This window comes from Dermacentor silvarum, chromosome 1, assembly GCF_013339745.2.
Source record: "Dermacentor silvarum isolate Dsil-2018 chromosome 1, BIME_Dsil_1.4, whole genome shotgun sequence".
In the NCBI taxonomy this organism is placed as follows: domain Eukaryota; kingdom Metazoa; phylum Arthropoda; class Arachnida; order Ixodida; family Ixodidae; genus Dermacentor; species Dermacentor silvarum.
In genome coordinates this window covers 396985216-397005568 of record NC_051154.1, presented here as the reverse complement: position 1 = coordinate 397005568, position 20353 = coordinate 396985216, and positions in this window count along the sequence as shown.

Genomic DNA, 20353 nt, shown 5'->3' with positions numbered 1-20353 from the left:
ACAGAGACAGTGTAGAAAAAATCATTAAAATTTATACATGCAGCTGTACATGCTCTCCTCTGCAGCATACATTTCTAGAAGCAATGACAAGAAAACGGCAGCAGGGTTTTCAAGTGTCTTTATCATATGCTTTCAGTTTCATTTTGAAAACGCAGTGTAGCTTTCAAAGATGGTGGAATGCAGGACGCCATCCGAGTTTTGGTTCCAGACTCGTGTCTGGGACTTCGCAAAATATCTGAAACCACCAACCTGGTGGCAAGGCTTTTGCACTAATCAGCTGCTCACACCTAATAGCTTCAAGGCTGCTGCAGATAACTTTGCCATCTCCCAGTTGTGAACAAAACTGTCTGTGTTTGAAATGTTCATAACAAGTTTTGCACCAGACTCTCAAGTACACATGTTCGAAAGCTCGTCCACGTGCAATCAAATCTGAATATGGAAGCAATCCGTGGCCAATTTCAATTGGAGTGTGCCTAGCGAGAGTTACTGACACAGCGAACATTTTCTCAGTTATTAAATTAGCCATCTTTTGCAGAAGAGAACAAGGTGTTCATTCTATTGTCTTCACATTCTTTGCGTAATTATTGCATGTGTTTTTATATCTACTGTTCATTGCTCGTATTTATTTGTCTTCATCATTGTGTTAGATTAAGTTCAGGTGTGTTAGTCTGTCTTGTGTTTTTTTTATTATTGTATTTTATTAACTTGTCTATATTTATCAGCCGATAAATATATAGTTTTTTTGTTTACTCCCGACTCTAGTAAAATTATTTTTCATTGCAGGAATAATAAAGTAGAAACTATATTTAATGGAGTTTCATTTTTTCTCGAAATTTAAATTAAAGGGTCTTACATGCCATAACCACGATCTCATTATGAGGCACGCCGAAGTGGGGGCGGAATTTTAGGACCACGTGGGGTTCTTTAATGTGCACCAAAATCTAAGTACACAGGTGTTTTCGCATTTCGCTCCCATCTAAATACGGCTGTTGTGGCTGGGATTCGATCCCGCGACCTTGTGCTTAGCAGCCCAACAGCATAACCAGTAAGCAACCACTGCAGGTTCTATAAATTTAAAAGTTTTCCGAAAGAATAGGTGGAAAAAAGTTTGCTCCCACTCAAAATTTCCGGGAATTTTGAATCCTATTCGCAGCACCGAGCAGTACATGATTATCTTGGACGTTTAAAAGGTAGAGCGCAAAGAAAAATGATGCGTCTGTACTTTTTGTAATTGGCAGGCAGTCCTATAAAAGCTATGCAAGTAGTTGCGGTCATAAAAGTCTCACTTTGTGCATTTTGCGGTACAGTTCTTTTTTATCTAGAACGCTTTCTACAGAGTTGTTTATATATGTACAATCGTACCTGCCAACCTATTTATTTATTTATTTATTTATTCATTTATTTATTTATTTATTTATTTATTATCATACCCTCAAGCCCCAATGACCATTACAGAGGCGGTGGGTACGTGGTTTACAAACAATCGAAAAACATTCAAGCCTATAAGGTCAAGGATAAGATAAACAGACAGTGACAGTCACAAAATAAAAAAACAAAGAAAAAAAAACTAAATTCGAGTCAATATAAAAAAATGACCTGTTACAGCTTTCTTGAATGATGATGCATCGGCAAAGTTGGCGATAGAAGAGGGAAGGCGTTCCACTCGGAACAGGTTCTCGGCATAAAACAATGCAGGCACATGACAGTGCGACAAAGAGGAACAGCTACCTTATTGCTGTGATCGATACGGGAGGATAAGTACTCTGGCTGCGCAATGAGTTGCTGATTAAATGAACGGTGATGGAACACTTTGTGGAATAAACAAAGGTGCGAGATGTTGCGCCGAGTTTTAAGGCTAAGAAGATGAAGTGACGCTTTCATCTGTGAGACACTAACGGTTCGTGAATAGTTCAACACAATAAAACGGGCTGATCGATTCTGAAGGGATTTTATGAATTGAATGAGAGTGCGGTGAGCCGGATCCCAATGTGCACACGCGTATTCGAGTTTTGGACGAACGAAAGTGTGGTAAAGCATTAATTTTATGCGCTGTGGAGCTTGGAAAAAATTGCGTCTCAAATAACCGAGAGTGCTATTTGCATTACCCATGATGTAGTCAAGGTGAGTATGCCATGACAAGTCATCAAATATTTACACACAGAGATACTTGTTTGCAGACACACGCTTAAGTCCGATGCCGATAATTCTGTATTCTGAAGACATTGAGGCAATAGTGCTTCGCGAAAATGTCATGGACTTGGATTTACTAATGTAAGGACCATTAACCATTTATTGCATCATTGAGAAACCTTGTTTAGGTGAGATTGAAGGACAAGTGTATCATTAGAGTTATTTATTTCGGTATAGATAACGCAGTCGTCTGCAAATAGCTCTATAGTAGAGTTAATGTTATCTGGAAGATCATTTATATAGATCAGGAATAGTAGTAGACCTAAAACGGAAATTTGAGGGATGCTAGATTCAACAGAACAAGGAGGAATGCGTAATTGTTAGCAAACATTTAAAATTCATAAGAATCCCCCTGTACATAACAAGGAGCAGGGGGTGTGTATAGCAAGAGGGTTTGTAAATGTTTGCCTTGAGCACACATATTTCGTGGGCACATTCACACTTTATTTACGATGACTTACCTTCAGACAGGACACAAGTAGAAGCAAACTTGGAACTGCAGAGACTTGTAGGGTACACAAAGTATCACAGTGGGTGTTGCCGTGACTTTGCTCTTGGCGATTTGGCCAACTTAAGGAACTCATCTTGAACCTGTCTGAAGCATGTATACCCCTCTCACATATGGCCTCGTGCGCTAACACAAGAGGACGGAGGAAATACTCGCATGATCAGAATTTAGATTTTGTATGTTTTGTTTGCAAAGCTACCCTGCTCCATATTTCAACTTCGCATCTTTTCCAAGAACAGAATTTGTCATAAAACTTGACGCAACATCAGTAAAATCGAAGAGCGAGCCGAAGTCCCTAAAACTTACGGAAAATTCGGAAGCGTTGGCAGGTATGATAGAACAACCTGTAGACTGAAGGGTATGTCAAATGATGCTATATTTGTGCATCGCTTTGTGTCCAGTGTGAGATGTACCATGCTTAGGGCAGTTTTTTTCCCACTTTCACTTTTTAAACGGAAGGAGTGCACCGTGACGGCCTGTCTCATAAATTTGGCACTTCACTCAGTTGGCAGCAAGAAGGTTCCCAGCTGAGACACCTGCTGTGTAATAACTGCATCACATTTCGCTACATAAACACACAGACTTCATGCCACATTGAATTGCATATGACGCAAGCCCATCAGCCATATTTACGTCCATTGCAGGAGAAAGGCCTCTCTAAACGATTTTCAATTACCCCCGTCTTGCACCAGCTGACCCAATGTTATGGCTGCAAATTTCCCAACTTTATTGCAGAACTTTTAATTATCTGCCATCCACAAATGCACTTCCTTTCTCTTGGCATCCATTTCGTAACCATCTTTTAACCCATTTTGTAACCAGCCCAAGTATATTTCTTATTCCTAATGTCAGCTATAGAATATTGGCAAACCCGCATTCGCCCTTTAATCCACACCACTGTCTTATCTCTTCTCGTTCCACCTCTCGTTGCATGATTCGTAATTTTTCTTCTTTTCTTTTCAAGGGTACCAGTAAACTGCCGATAATGACCTGGCGATGCCTACCGTATGCACTGCAACCCATATTTATTTGTTTGTGAATTTCCTTCTCATGATCATGATCCCCTGCAAGTAAATGACTCAGGTACACATACTCTAGCAGAGATTATAGAGGCCGACTGCCAATCGGGAATGCTGGTTCATACGGTGAGAACTGATGGGTTGATTGGTGGAATGGTGAATTCTGGGGCTTTCAGTGTAACGACCTCCAAATAACGAACAATTGGCTGCGGTCCCCTGAAGTTCATTATATTAAGATTTCAATGCGCTATAACTGCACACCTCCAACATCCTTCTTTAACTTCTAAGGAAGGCGGCAAGTTTTCCCCAATGTGCCATAAGTAATAAACTACACATGTTTCGTTGCAAACATTACTTTTATAATGAATAATCTGGTTAGACATCCCCAAAGATATGCCGGGCCAGTTACAGATGCTAAAGATAAATTCTCCACATTTAGGGCATTTTTCTCACTCAGTTCCATATTTAGCACATAGGCGTCTTTTCTATTGTGTCCCAATTGGAATGCGGCCATAGGGGCCAGGAATCGAACTCTCCACATTAGGAGCTGCAGCAGCAAAACACCATCGCCACTGAGACGCCATGGACTGCTAACCAAGGCAGGGTGAGATGAGAGCTTTTATTTGACAAGTCAAGAAGGGAAAAATGTCAGTCTGCTTGGATACTCGCAGCCAAGTTGGGATACTCACTGTAATGTGCTGGCGAATCTGGCAAGGGGATCGCCAAAATTATTTTGGCATCATTTCTCGTGGTCACAGGTGGGGGTGTAAGCTCTGACGACGAGTCCACTGAATTCAGAAACAAAAGAAATAAAACTACTAGGGAGCAGCTCATCACTAGACATGAACAGCATTGGACAAAGGCTGCTCTGGTTGTCTTGCAATGTGGATTTTGTCACCTTTAAATGTTTCATACTGGTGCACACTACTTCATGGTTTAGAATTGTATTCGAATCTCAAAAACGTAGAAAGTTGGGATAGTTTGAACGCTTACATACTTAACATCAGAACTGAAAGCAATGGTAATATGAAGAGAACACCAGACATGGTAATTGTGAACCTGAAACTTTTATCACATTGTTCAGTTGTGAGATGCAGCTGCTTGCTGATGTATTTCTTGATGTTAACGGCATTGCACATGCAGGCTGTGTTTGCGTTTGCGTTTTGCTCCTAACAAACATTGGTTGTGTCAGTGTTTGAAGTTTTCGAGGAATGCAAACTTTTTGAAGTGCATGTACAAAAAAGAAATGTATAATCAATTACCAGTTTGTTTCAGCAAGTCACGTTGCCATGAAATTGCTCACAGCAAAGTCAAGTCAAAGTCAAATCCATTTAGAGTCACTGACTTGGTTTGTGCACCTGCCTGATTATTTGAAGATCGCTCCAACAGCACCACAACCTTCTTTTTTGAACCAATGTATAACGACGACCAAAGTTTTAAATAGCTTAATTAGGGTGCCCTGTTCGACTTTTGTGCAGCTGTGAAGAAACCGCCATTCAGGTCGTCTCCCGTGCTCTCACTTTTGCTCATGATATGGCTTCTCAACTACCTGAGAGCTGTATGACTGGTAAGACTTGACGGCAAAGGTAGGTATGGCAACGGGTGGCAAATCGACGCAGGAAATTAACGCCCATGACTGATCATGCACACGAGCTAGGCTGAGGGATGCAAAAGCAGAGAGCGTGCCTATAAAGTTCCGTTTGTGCACTTACTAGATGGAACAGGTTAAGCTTCGACGTAGACAGAAAGCATGAAAATGAAGTAGTGCAACGCAGCCTAAGCTACCAGATCACACAATAAAGATCACTTTGCAGCACAACATTAATGGTTGAACAAAAAAAGCTCTGGTGGACTCAACCCTCACAAAAATTGCAGGACGCTTAAGCTTCGCCTTTAGGACTAGAACGCGATAGCGTTATCGGGACCCGTTCGCATCGCATCGTTCGCATACGGCAAGTAGACTTCATTCACTGCAGCACTGAACGTGGTAAAGCCACCTTACAAAGTCCGTCCAAGCTTACACCGATCCGCTTAAAGTTGACTTCACTTTTAAACTGAAATGCATTGCTGGAAAGACATTTTTCCAGGTGCAATATACGTCGTCTTATATTAAAATGTGAAGGACCTAGCACCTTTTTAATTATTTTAATATTTGTTTGCTATTGCCCCGACGCGCGCAGACCTGGTAGGAATGTTTGAGTTTCCTCGTAGCAGCATTAGGTTTTCTTACATTCAAAGTACAATCCGACGTCTACTGGTAAATAATCCGACGACGAGCCCGACGCCGAATGGTAAAGTCGTACTTCACGATTTTTCTGACGGATTTCACTGTGAGAAATTCCATTTTTCTTCACCAAATCTTTGCACCACGTGGAGAACCTGTGCGGTCGATGTTGTTGAATGATTTTCACCGCCACCCGCGATCACACGTCTGTTGCCGACGCCAGATTTTCTGCTGCTGGCCCTAAACGCTCTCACGTTAAAATTACAAAATAGACTGAGGCACAACAAAAGCCTGTACATGAACGAAAATAAAAAGAATGGTGAACTTGCGTGTTCACATGAAAATATCTCAAACTGCACTAATAATGAATCGGTTCAAGAGAGAAATATATTTCCTGCTTTGCAAGCAAACAGCCTCTTTAGTTTTTATTTTTTGCAGATTTGTTAATATCTGGCATTTGTGTCAAGGTTTTATGTATGTCCGCAACGAGCATTCTAACCATTCACTTTGACATTATTCTGCACTAATTACTTTCAGCTTAAACTTTGCTTATAACAATATATATATATATATATATATATATATATATATTCGCACAAGCCTTGTTATTTTCCAACTAAGCTAGCACTGATGGAGTCACGCCTGGTGATTTCAACGTTGCCGAAAATTGCATCCACCAGAGCAGGGATTCTCGAGCATATTGGTCCCACGGAAATCTGCTAAGCCCAAAGCAGGGCTCTCAGCAGAGGCGTGCGCGTCTACGTGTACGCTGAGACTCAGCCGCCCTTACAGTGATGCGCAGCCACAGCTGAGACGCGCGCCAAGAATCAAGGCCGTGCGAGCAAAGGGAGCGAGTGTGGGAAGGCGGCACTCGCGACGCCATCATTTTTCCTCTCGCACCCTCACACGCTTTCACTCGCACCTCACGCACACAGTGCACGGGGCGTGGTAGTATCTTATCGCATTTGGACTTTACACGGGATTTCGTCGGCCGCTCATGTCGCGCGGTGCGATTTGAAAGGTGCGTTCGCAAGGAAACGCTTGTAATTCAATCATCTGACCATCTGCATCCGCGGAAGTTTCCATTTATTCTCTTGGTATTCCTTTGCGGCGGCAGTGAAATTTCATTATAATAAAATCGCGTACAAACACACTTTGTTGTATTCAGGTTCTAAATAAATTGTGTTCTATGGGCAAGAGGGTATGAAAAAATAAGTAGTTCGTTATATTGAAAATTTTGTTATATTGAAGTTCGCTATATCGAGGTGCAACTGTATTTCAGGCAGTACCCATGAAGACCACATCCGCATTATCAGTCGACAAATGCGTTTCAAGCTGAGCAGATCATAGCTTGTTCGAATATTTTGCAGCATGTTCACACAATACGTTTACCGGGTGTCACATTTTCTTCTCGCGGTCCCATGGAAAACACTAATATTAGAGGGCTTCTACCATACCATCAATATGGAGAAAAAAGCACAACTAAAGGCTAGCCCTGATGACACGGAATCATCTGTATGTTTGCACATGTCAATTATACATAATATACAGTATCCCTTTCATATAGGAGGTAAAGAGTTACACTGAGAAATGCTGGTCATAATGTGGCGTGTGTTCCAGTATGATCAACATTAGCATGGGCCCAATGCGTTTACACAACAGGGCTGAGTCTACAGTCGTCACACACGTTTCAAAAACACTTACCATATTGCGAGATGTCCGGAGATCTGTAGACCCCTGGGCAGTCCTTGAATATTTTTGTATTTTTCAAGGTCGTGCAAGGAGAAGTTGAGCTCAAATGGCTTTAGAGGGCTGTAACAGCTACTATCTGACAGGCTAGCAGATCCACATTCATGGCCAGCTGAACGTAGGATGCTACTTCTTAACCTAGTGGTTGAAAACATCAGCAAGGGAGAGGGTGAACACTTGGAATTTCGCTATGAATAAAATTTTTACATATTCGCAGAGGTGGGCAAAGATAAACTTTTTGAATACTAACTGAATACAAATATAGTAAGTATCAAATACAGTGGACGCCGAATAAACAAAACTTGCTTAAACGGAAATGCCACATAATCAGAACAGTGGTGTCAACTTTAATTGCCTAACGGAACCAATCTTTCTGGGAACACCAGTTAAACTGAACTTTAACAGAAACTACCCCTTCCTTCATAGGTGTACGGGAAGTGAAAGAAACATGTCATATGGGGATGCTATCTAGGGTGAAGAGTCCCAGTGCATCAGTACCCAGTCCATCAGGCAGTAGCGGGAAGGTTAATGCAAATGAAAAATGGTGAAGTTGTTATGGTGTTTCCATCATTAGCACTTAAGAGATTCCCGAGGCGGAACAAAGTGCGCACGCATATTCGAGTTTCGGAGGAACGAAAGTTTGGTAAAGCATTTATTTGAGGCGCTGTGGAGCTTGGAAAAAATTGCGTCGGAAATAACCGAGAGTGCGATTTGCATTACCCATGATGTAGTCAAGGTGAGTATGCCATGAGAAGTCTAGACATTTAAACACAGAGATAATTGTATGCAGACACGCGCTCCAGTCCGATGTCATTCATTCTGTATTCTGAAGACATTGAGGCATTAGTGCTTCGCGAAAATGTCATGTACTTGCATTTACTGATGTTAAGGGTCAATAACCATTTATTGCACCATTCAGATACTTTGTTTATTTCAGATTGAAGGACAATTCTATCATTAGGGTTATTTATTTCGGTATAGATAACGCAGTCGTCCGCAAATAACTTTATACTACCGTAAAATTCCGATCAAGCGCCCCCACCCGTGCAAGAGCCCCCCCCCCCCCCCCTAACTTCACTGCTAATTTCAAATTTCCGCGCCGTTCCAGGAAAGCGCCCCCCCCCCCCCCCAACACTGGCCTGCCACATCCAGTCCACGAAAATGATGGCAAATTCGGCAAATCGCACCGGTGCGCATCGGGCGCCCGGATGAGCCATTTCATCGAATCATGGTCGTACCCGGGCGCCCCAGTGGGCACGCGAGTGCATCGGGGCGAACTGCGGCTGGCGGTCGGTAGTTCACGGACCGCCTGCCGACGGCGAGATCTGCCTCTCGCACGGCACAAAGGAGTTCCCTGCGGCACAGTGACGTGACCACTCGGTGACTGAGGAGTGGTCGCGGCTACGCTCTGGCATCGCCGGCAGCTTCACCGCTGCTAATCACTCGCCACCGATATCGTCGCTAGGCCTTTTTCAGTTCACTTCGAATCTGTAGCCGACGGCGCTTCAGAACGAACCGCCGACGCTCCCAAGCAGCAATGTTTTGTTACCGTCGTTGCCGCTTTACCCTCTCCTCACAATAATTTCACACGATGAAGAAAACAAGCTGATATTTGCGGCGCCACCAGCTGCGATGCGAGCATGGCCGAGCCGCGGTTCGCTCTCCGCCGTCGGTAGCCATGCACTGCAGCTGAGCTTCACTTGTATCGGAACTCTCATTTGTGCTAAACGTTTCACCGTGGACATGGTTTTTAATAAAGTGAACATTACGCGTCAATTTACTCTCGCGGACATAATTTTGCCTGGAATAGACGCTGCATAACCAATGTTCGCGTCGCCGGTCGCGGCGACGCGCCGGTGCAGCGTCGATGCGCTTTCTGTAGTTCTTTTGGTGGTTTTGAGTAACGGTGGTGTTGAGAGTGATAAACACCACTAAGAAATCTTTGGCTTAATAAAGTTCATGTTCAATAAAATTTTAATGCTATTCCAACTGCACTTTTTTTTTGCGGGAAAATTTTGTCGTGGCCATCTTGAATTTTGGTGCCGTTCCGGGATAGCGCCCCCCATAACTTTGCCGGTAATTTCGACTTGCTCGAGGGGGGGCGCTTGCTCGGAATTTTACGGTAGAATTATTGTTATCTGGAAGATAATTTATATAGAACAGGAATAGTAGTGGACCTAAAACAGAACTTTGAGGGATGCCAGATTCAGCAAAACAAGGAGGAATGCGTGATTGTTATCGAACATTTAAAATTCAAAGGAATCCCTCTCTACATAACAAGGAGCAGGGGTTTTTGTAACTGTTTGCCTTGAGCACATACATTTCATGGGCACATTCAAACTTTATTTACTTTCAGACGAAACGCAAGCAGAAGCAAACCTCCCACAGCAGAGACTTGTGTGGTACACAAAATATCACAGTGGGTGTTGCAGTGACATTGCTCTTGACGATTTGGCCAACCTAAGGAACTCATCTTAAACCTGTCTGAATCATGTATACCCCTCTCACATAAAGCCTCTTGCGCTAACACAAGAGGATGGAGCAAATAGCCCCATGATCAGAATTTAGTTTTTGTATGCTTGTTTTGCAATGCTGCCCTCCTCCATATTTCAACTTCGCAAGTTTTCCGAGAACAGTATTAATTTGTCATAAATCTTGACACAACATCAGTGAAATAGTAGAGCGAGCGGAAGTCCCTAAACCTTACGAAAAATTCGTGAGCGTTGGCAGGTATGATATAACAACTTGTAGACTGAACGGTATGTCAGATGATGCTATATTTGTGCATCGCTTTGTATCCAGTGTGAGATGTACCACGTTCAGGGCAGTTTTTTCCTCCTTCCACTTTTTTAAATGCAAGGACTGCACCATGACAGCCTGTCTCATAAATTTGGCACTTCACTCAGTTGGCAGCAAGAAGGTTCCCAGCTGAGACACCTGCTGTGTAAAAACTGCATCACATTTTGCTACATAAACACACAGACTTCATGCCACATTGAATTGCATATGATGCAAGCCAATCAGCCATATTTACGTCCATTGCAGGAGAAAGGCCTGTCTAAACGATTTTCAATTACCCCTGTCTTGCACCAGCTGACCCAATGTTATGGCTGCAAATTTCCCAACTTTATTGCAGAACTTTTAACTCTCTGCCATCCACAAATGCACTTCCTTTCTCTTGGCATCCATTTGGTAACCATCTTTTCACCCATTTTGTAACCAGCCCAAGTATATTTCTTAGTCCTAAAGTCAGCTATAGAATATTGGCACACCCCCATTCGCCATTTAATCCACACCACTGTCTTCTCTCTTCTCGTTCCATCTCTCTTTGCATGATTCGTAATTTCTCTTCTTTTCTTTTCAAGGGTACCAGTAAACTGCCGATAACGACCTGGCGATGCCTACTGTATGCACTGCAACCCATATTTGTTTGTGAATTTCCTTCTCATGATCATGATCCCCTGCAAGTAAATGACTCAGGTACACATACTCTAGCAGAGATTATAGAGGCCGACTGCCAATCGGGAATGCTGGTTCATACGGTGAGAACTGATGGGTTGATTGGTGGAATGGTGAATTCTGGGGCTTTCAGTGTAACGACCTCAAAATAACGAACAATTTGCTGCGGTCCCCTCAAGTTCATTATATTAAGACTTCAATGTGCTATAACTGCACACCTCCACCATCCATCTAAGGAAGGAACTTCTAAGGAAAGAGAAGAGTTGGCCCTAATATGCCATAAGTAATAAACTACACATGTTTGGTTGGAAACATTACTTTTATAATGAATAATTTGGATCAACATCCCAAAGCAATGCCGGCACAGTTATAGATGCTAAACATAAATTCTCCACATTAAGGGTATTTTCCTCACTCAGTTCCATATTTAGCACATTGGCGTCTTTTCTATTGTGTCCCATTTGGAATGTGGCCATGGGGCCAGGAATCGAACTCTCGACATTGGGAGCTGCAGCAGCAAAACACCATCACCACTGAGACGCCATGGACTGCTAATCCAGGCAGGGTGAGATGAGAGCTTTTATTTGACAAGCCAAGAAGGAAAAAAATGTCAGTCTGCTTGGATACTTGCAGCCAAGTTTGGATACTCACTGTAATGTGCTGGCGAATCTGGCAAGGGGATCGCCAAAATTATTTTGGCATCATTTCTCGTGGTCACAGGTGGGGGTGTAAGCTCTGACGAAGAGTCCGCTGAATTCAGAAACAAAAGAAATAAAACTACTAGGGAGCAGCTCATCACTAGACATGAACAGCATTGGACAGACTGCTCTCGTTGTCTTGCAATGTAGATCTTGTCACCTTTAAATGTTTCATACTGGTGCACAGTACTTCATGTTTTAGAATTGTATTCGAATGTCAAAAACGTAGAAAGTTGGGATAGGTTGAACGCGTACATACTTAACATCAGAACTGAAAACAATGGTAATATGAAGAGAACACCAGACGTGGTAATTGTGAACCTGAAACTTCTATCACATTGTTCAATTGTGAGATGCAGCTGCTTGCTGATGTATTTCTTGATGTCAACGGCATATGCACACGCAGGCTGTGTTTGCTTTTGTGCTTTGCTGCTAACAAACGTTGGTTGTGTCAGTGTTTGAAGCTTTCGAGGAATGCAAAATTTTTGAAGTGCATATATAAAAAAGACATGTTTAATCAACTACCAGTTTTTTTCAGCAAGTCACGTTGCCATGAAATTGCTCACAGCAAAGTCAAGTCAAAGTGAAATCCATTTAGAGTCACTGACTTGGTTTGTGCACCTGCTTGATTATTTGAAGATCGCTCCAAGAGCAACACAACCTTCTTTTTTGAACGAACGTATAACGACGACCAAAGTTTTAAATAGCTTAATTAGGGTGCCCTGTTCGACTTTTGTGCAGCTGTGAAGAAGCCGCCATTCAGGTCGTCTCCCGTGCTCTCACTTTTGCTCATGATATCGTTTCTCAACTACCTGAAAGCTGTATGGCTGGTAAGACCTGACGGCAAAGGTAGGTATGGCGACGGGTGGCAAACCGACGCAGGAAATTAACGCCCATGACTGATCATGTCAGATTGTGCACACGAGCTAGACTGAGGGATGCAAAAGCAGAGAGCGTGCCTATAAAGTTCCGTTTGTGCACTTACTAGATGGAACAGGTTAAGCTTCGACATAGAAAAAAAGCATGAAAATGAACTGCTGCAACGCAGCCTAAGCTACCAGATCACACAATCAAGATCACACTTTGCAGCACAACATTAATGGTTGAACAAAAAAAACTCTCGTGGGCTCGACCCTCACAAAAAGTGCAGGACGCTTAACCTTCGCCTTTAAGAATAGAACGCGATAACGTTATCGGGACCCGTTCGCATCGCATTGTTCGCATACGGCAAGTAGACTTCATTCACTGCAACACTGAACGTGGTAAAGCCACCTTACAAAGTCCGTCCAAGCTTACACCCATCCGCTTAAAGTTGACTTCACTTTTAAACTGAAATGCATTGCTGGAAAGACATTTTTTGAGGTGCAATATACGTCGTCTTATATTAAAATGTGAAGGCCCTAGCACCTTTTTTATTATTTTAATAATTGTTTGCTATTGCCTCGACGCACGCGGGTCTGGTAGGAATGTTTGAGTTTCCTCGTAGCAGCATTAGGTTTTCTCGTACATTCAAAGTACAATCCGACGTCTATTGGTAAATAATCCGACGACGAGTCCGACGCCGAATGGTAAAGTCGTACTTCACCACTTTTCTGACGAATTTCACTTTGAGAAATTACATTTTTCTTCACCAAATCCTTCCACCACGTGGAGGACCTGTGCGGTCGATGTGGTTGAATGATTTTCTCCGCTACCCGCGATCACACGCCTGTTGCCGACGCCAGATTTTCTGCTGCTGGCCCTAAATGCTATCACGTTAAAATTACAAAATAGACTGAGGCACAACAAAAGCCTGTAAATGAACGAAAATAAAAAGAATGGTGAACTTGCGTGTTCACATGAAAATATGTCAAACTGCACTGATAATGAATCGGTTCAAGAGAGAAATTTATTTCCTGCTTTGCAAGCAAACAGCCTCTGTATTTTTTGTTTTTGCAGATTTGTTATTACCTGGCATTTGTGTCAAGGTTTTATGTAAGTCGCAACTAGCATTCTAACCATTCAATTCGACAATATTTGGCACTAATTACTTTCAGCTTAAACTTTGCTTCTAATATATATATATTCGCACAAGCCTTGTTATTTCCAACTAACCTAGCAGTGATGGAGTCACACCTGGTGATTTCAACGTTGGCGAAAATTGCATCCACTAGAGAAGGGGTTCTCGAGCGTATTGGTCCCACGCAAACCTTCGAAGCCCCATACAGGGCTCTAAGCAGAGGCGTGCGCGCCTGCGTGTGCGCTCAGCCTCAGCCGCGCTTACAGCGATGGGCAGCCACAGCTGAGATGCGCTCCAGGAATCAAGGCCGTGCGCACAAAGGGAGCGAGTGTGGAAAGACGGCACTCGCGACGCCATCATTTTTCCTCTCGCACCCTCACACGCTTTCACTCGCAGCTGACGCACACAGTGCACGGGGCGTGGTTGTATCTTATCGCATTTGGACTTTATACGGGATTTCGTCGGTCGCTCATGTCGCGCAGCGCGATTTGAGAGGTGCGTTCGCAAGGAAACACATGTAATTCAATCATCTGACCATCTGCGTCCGCGGAAGTTTCCATTTATTCTCTTGGTATTCCTTTGCGGCGGCACTGAAATTTCATTATAATAAAATCTCGTATAAACACACTTTGTTGTATTGAGGTTCTAAATAAATGGTGTTCTATGGGCAAGAGGGTGTGAAAAGTTAAGTAGTTCGTTATATTGAGAATTTTGTTATATTGAAGTTCTTTATATCGAGGTGTAATTATTTCAGGCAGTACCCATGAAGACCACATCCGCATTATCAGTCGACAAATGCATTAGAAGCTGAGCCGATCATAGCGTGTTTGAATATTTTGCAGCATGTTCACACAATACGTTTAGCGGGTGTCACATTTTCTTCTCGCGGTCTCATGGAAAACATTAATATTAGAGGGCTTCTACCATACCATCAATATGCAGAAAAAAGCACAACTAAAGGCTAGCCCTACTGACACCGAATCATCTGTTTGCACATTATGTCAATAGTATATAATATACAGTATCCCTTTCAATATAGGAGGTAAAGAGTTACAATGAGATACGGTGGTCATTATGTGGCCTGTGTTCCATTATGACCAACATTTGGCATGGGCCCAATGCGTTTACACGAGAGAGAGAGAGAGAGAGAGAGAATAACCTTTAAGAAAAAGAGCACGCGAGCGTAGTTAGCTCCTCCGCTCTGCAGTGGGTGGTCCCCTCAGTCCAGGAGTCCAGCGGCCTTAGCTGCCCTTCTCGCTCGGTTGACCAGGTTGAGCTGGTCCGTCGAGTCGGAGCTGGACAGCCCTGCCTCCCATTGCCGTGTGGTGGGGCGTGTTATGGGTGTTAGCTGTGGTGTGTTTGCCATTGTCAAAGGATAGACAATGTCCGCGAATCTGGGTACAAACCGTCGAAAGTAGGAGCATAAACCCAGGAAGCTGCGGAGTTCTTTCAGTGACTGAGGTGGTTTAAAGGCACTGACTGCTTCTATTTTCCGGGGGTCTGGCCGGACACCACCTTTGTCAACCAGTCTGGCCGGACACCATCTTTGTCAACCAGGTGACCTAGGACTAATGCTTGTCGTTCGCCAAACCGGCACTTCTTGGAATTCAAAACCAAGCCGGCCTTTTCGACGCAGTCTAAAACGAGGTTTAAACGGGTGCTATGCTCTTCGAAAGTACGTCCGAAAATGACAACATCATCTAGATAGCACAAACATACCTCCCATTTTAAACCACGAAGAATGGAGCCCATAAATCTTTCAAAAGTAGCGGGGGCATTGCAAAGCCCAAACGGCATAACATTAAATTGATAAAGTCCATCAGGCGTCACGAATGCAGTCTTCTCCTTGTCAGCAGGGTGCATAGGGATCTGCCAATACCCTGATCGTAGATCTAGCGAAGAAAAGTAGGAAGTCGAATGCAGACAATCTATGACATCGTCTATCCGAGGTAGTGGATATACATCTTTTTTTGTGAGCGCGTTCAATCGTCTATAATGAACGCAAAACCGCCAAGAGCCGTCTTTCTTCTTCACCAAAATGACAGGTGCTGCCCAAGGGCTGCACGATTCCTCAATAACGCCCTTCTGCAACATATCCTGAACTTGTTCAGCAATAACTTTCCGCTCCGAAGACGACACTCGGTAAGGTTTTTGTCGGACCGGATGAGCAGAACTTGTATCGATTCTGTGCTGAGCTCGAGAACAGGGTAAAGATGGTCGCTTCTCCTTTTCGCAGAAGTCAAACACAGTAGCATGTCTTTCCAATAGCTCAACCAATCTTTGTCGCTCGTGTGACTGTAGGTTCTTACTAACCATGTTCAGAATCTGTGACTCGTAGGAGCAACTGCATTCGTCTACGGCCAAGCGTTTTTGATCTTCATCGTCAACGGCAGCGATAGAATTTCCGTTGGCGCCATCAAAGATGGCGAGCTTCATTCCTCGAGGAAGTATAACAGGCACTGGCGAACAGTTAAGTGCCCACAAAGACGTGACTCGGTTGCTAATCAACACAATACAGCGAGGTACTAAGATGTCTTTCTTAGCACACTGACCGGTGAGCGGTTGAACGATGGCATCAAAGGGAGATACGGCAGAGACGGAAGCGAACACGGCAACTGACCGCATGCACCATGGTGGCACTGTCAGTTCATCGGAAACAACCAGTGTGTCTTCCGCGGGTGGCAGCTCGTCACAGAGGGCAGGAACAACTTCACTGCTGACTGAAAGTTCGCCGGTGCCACAGTCGACGAAAGCGCCGCACTCTTGCAGAAAGTCAATACCGAGAATAACTTCGTGTGTACACCGCTGCAGAACCAGTAATTCCGTTGGGAACACCTTTCCGGCCAACAAGACGTGAACGACGCAAACTCCCAGAGGACGAAGTAGTTCTCCGCCGACACCACGAAATCTTGTAGATTCGTGCCAAGAAAACAACTTTTTGACCAATGCGATCTTTGAAGGAACGACTCATAACAGAAATGGTTGCACCAGTGTCCACTAAAGCCGTTGCACATACTCCATCTATAAACACCTTTATCTTGTTCTTAAACATCGTAACTGGCGGAGGCATCTGAGGTAAGTCATTTTGTGCGACCTCACCTCCATCGGTCGCGCCGGCTAGTTTCCGGCGGTGGCGGTGGTGATAGCCGCCGTCGCGGTGAAGGCGAGCGGCGTAGTCGGGTGGACGGAGGTGTCAAACTACGGTCAGAAGCGGGTGAACTATTGCGCCGATTCCCTTGCCGTGAGGTTCTCCTGGAATAGGCGGACCAGGGATCGTTGTTGTGACCATTGCCGGCGCGAAGAAACGTTGATGGCGGATCGTATCGGGATGTTTCCCTGCGCCGACGACAGAACCGAGCTATGTGTCCGGTAGCACCACAACAATAACAGACAGGAGGTTGGCGATATGCGTTGTACTCCTGAAAAGCATTGTCGCGACGCTGTGGGACAAATGCATCTTCACGCGGCTCCTGGTGTGTAGCGGCCGGCTGACGAGGATAGCTGAAGCGGCGTTCGTACCGCGACTCTGGATAGTGATTGGGCTGCGGCCTCGGTGGCGAGCGAGAACTGTAGTTGTAGTCCTCTACGCCCGTTGCAGCGATGGAAACATGATGAGCGGGAGCTGAGATTGGCGCAGCATCATAAGGTGTCGAGTTCACGTGTCGGGTGAGCTCTTCCCGTACTATCTCACGTATTGTAGACGCGAGATCAAGGGACGTGTAGTCGTCAACCCTCGCAACGGTAGTCACATTCGGTAACCGACCGAATTTAGGCGTGATACTCGCATCTTCAGGGTCTCGAATGTACGACAATGCCGTATGACGTCAGCTACTGTAGCAAGGTTCTCTTTGCCGATGAGGAAGTGGTATACATCCTCGGCAATCCCTTTTAAGATGTGGCCGACCTTGTCCTCTGACATGCGAGGGTTGACGTTCTTGCAGAGCTTTCATATAGCCTCAATATATGTCGTGCACGTCTCGCCTGGCACTTGGGCTCTTTGCAGCAGCGTTTGTTCAGCCTGCTTCTTCTTCGCGACTGAGTCCCCAAAGCACTCCGTTATTTCCGACACGAACCGATCCCAAGTCGTGAGGGTGTCCTCATGGTTGTCAAACCACACAAGTGCCGTGTCCGTTAAGAAAAACACGACGTAGGACAGCTGAGTTCCCGCATCCCAATGATAATAGTTGCTCACCCGTTTGTAGTGAGTGAGCCACTCATCCACGTCCTCGCCAGACTTGCCTCCAAATGTACGAGGCTCTATCAGGTGCTGACGCTGCCAGGGACCAGCCGCGGCTGAAGCAGGTACCGAAGGGGCCGCTGTAACCAGGGCACGGGCTGCAGCTGTAGGAACTGGTACAGTCCGGGTTCCGGACTGTACCAGTTGTACGCTGGTGGTCGAGACATCTCGACCACCAGCGGCAACGGCGGCAGTCCAGCAAGGCGGCGACTTCGGCGCAGATTAGGTGGTTGCAGAACCGTGTCGCGTGGTTGAGTACCCAGCACCTCCACCACAAAACTGTTACGGATGAGGCGTGTTTATTTACAGGTGATGGATGAGAGTCTAGGAAAGCAGTCCAGCCGCGGTCTTTTTCTGCGCTCCGCACACCAAAAGATTCGTCGTCTTCCTCCTCTTCCTTTCGCCTCAACCAAGGCGTTACAATATATTCGATTCGTATTAAAAATTTTGAATTTGATATTCACACACGCCCTCAAAAAAAGAAAAAAATCGCCTTTTGGAGGCCAGTTTACTGCGGTAGCAATCCACAAAAGATATTAAAAAATAAAAGACGTCACAGTATTCGTTGCCAATTTTGTTCGTACAAAAGAAACCACCAAGATAAGGGACAGTGGACGCAAATTTTATTGCGATAGCAATTATACGGACACTTCAACCGGATTTATGCCGTCGCCGTCGTCGTCGCCGTGAGGTTCCGTGTAGATACAATCTTCGCCGCGCGCCGTATGCCCGAGCGTAAGCGTGCAGGGACGCGCGCTATCACGGAGAGCGAACGCACTCAATCTCCCACGCGCAAGCAAGGAAGCGGGAAGCGAGCACCGGAGGGAGCGGGGGGGGGGGGGGGGGGCGCACTTCAACTCTGCCAACAACCACGCTCGTCGCTCGCCCGCACCGTCTCTTATCTCCACACGGCTCTGGCCTTTGTATGCGCTGTGCATTCGCCACTCAGTTTCCGTTGAAGCGATAGACCGCACGTACCTTCGCCCGCTGCGGCGTATGTGCTTGCTGCCAGCGTTTTGACAGTCGTTGTCTGCAGTCATTCAGTGTGATATATTCATGTTTGTTTGTGCGTGCTCACACCACGCTTGTTCATTCAGTTAGTAATAGTCGGGCCACATTTTCCAACGCACGCTACACATGCAATGCTGCCCGGATCGGCAGTGCAGCGCTACAGGTGTGTCATTTCGCACGCGCTGCCCACGGGAAGCGCTTCTCATCAACACCACCGTTTCACACACGCCTTCTCGTGGTCATCGAGTCTCTCTTTATGTCAGTCTACTTACGCCGCAGCACACCTGCTTACTTAATCAGCTCATGTTTACTACAATTCGTATTACTACCAACGCCGCTCACCTTAGTTCGTATGACATTGCTGTGTTGCTATCGCATTCATTGCTTCGCCCTTAGGGGAAACTGTGACATTTTTTTTCGTGCATTTATATTTGAGTGTGTTAGTGTTCAATGGGACTGAAGCAAACCTAAACTGGATAATTTTCAAAAATAAAGTATTATCTATTATTGATAGTTTTCTACCGAAGATAAACATAGCATCTAATAAGCATTCGCCGTAGTACAACGCCTCACTTGAGCACCTGAAAAACAAAAAGCGCCTATTCCATCGTGTAATATGTACTAAGCGGAATGACAACTGGTGTCAATACTACCAAGCTAGCGCCGAGTACATTCGTACTGTCACCAATCCAAAAAAGACTTTCTTTAATGCTACATTACCAGAGTATTAAACGGTCCCACCCATAATTTGGTCAAACAAACGCTTCAAGATGGTGGCACTAATGTCCCTCCAGATTAGTGCTGTACAGGTTTAAATAACCGTTTTTTTAAACATTTCAAAAACAACACTCTTTAACGCACTCTCACCCATACCTGGTTACAATTTCGAACTAATGGATCCGATCTTTATTGACTGGACTGGTGTTAACCAGCTAATGTTAAACTGTACACCTTCTCCAGGTCCGGATTCAATAAATTCAAAAGTTCTGAAGTGTACAGGTGTTGTGCTCAATCCTGCCCAGTCACTGGACGTTAGGGCAGGTGATTCCAATCCAGAAGTCGGGTAATCTCCAATCCCCCGAAAACTATCGTCCAATCGTGCTTACTAGCATTCCATGCAAGGTCTTTAAAAATAAATTATGGGGTTTACCCTGCCAAAACCACCATCTGATTTTGAGGCATGCGTAGTTAGGGACTCCGGATCAATTTTGATCATCTGGGGTTCTTTAACGTGTACCCAAGTCTCAGTACACGCGTGT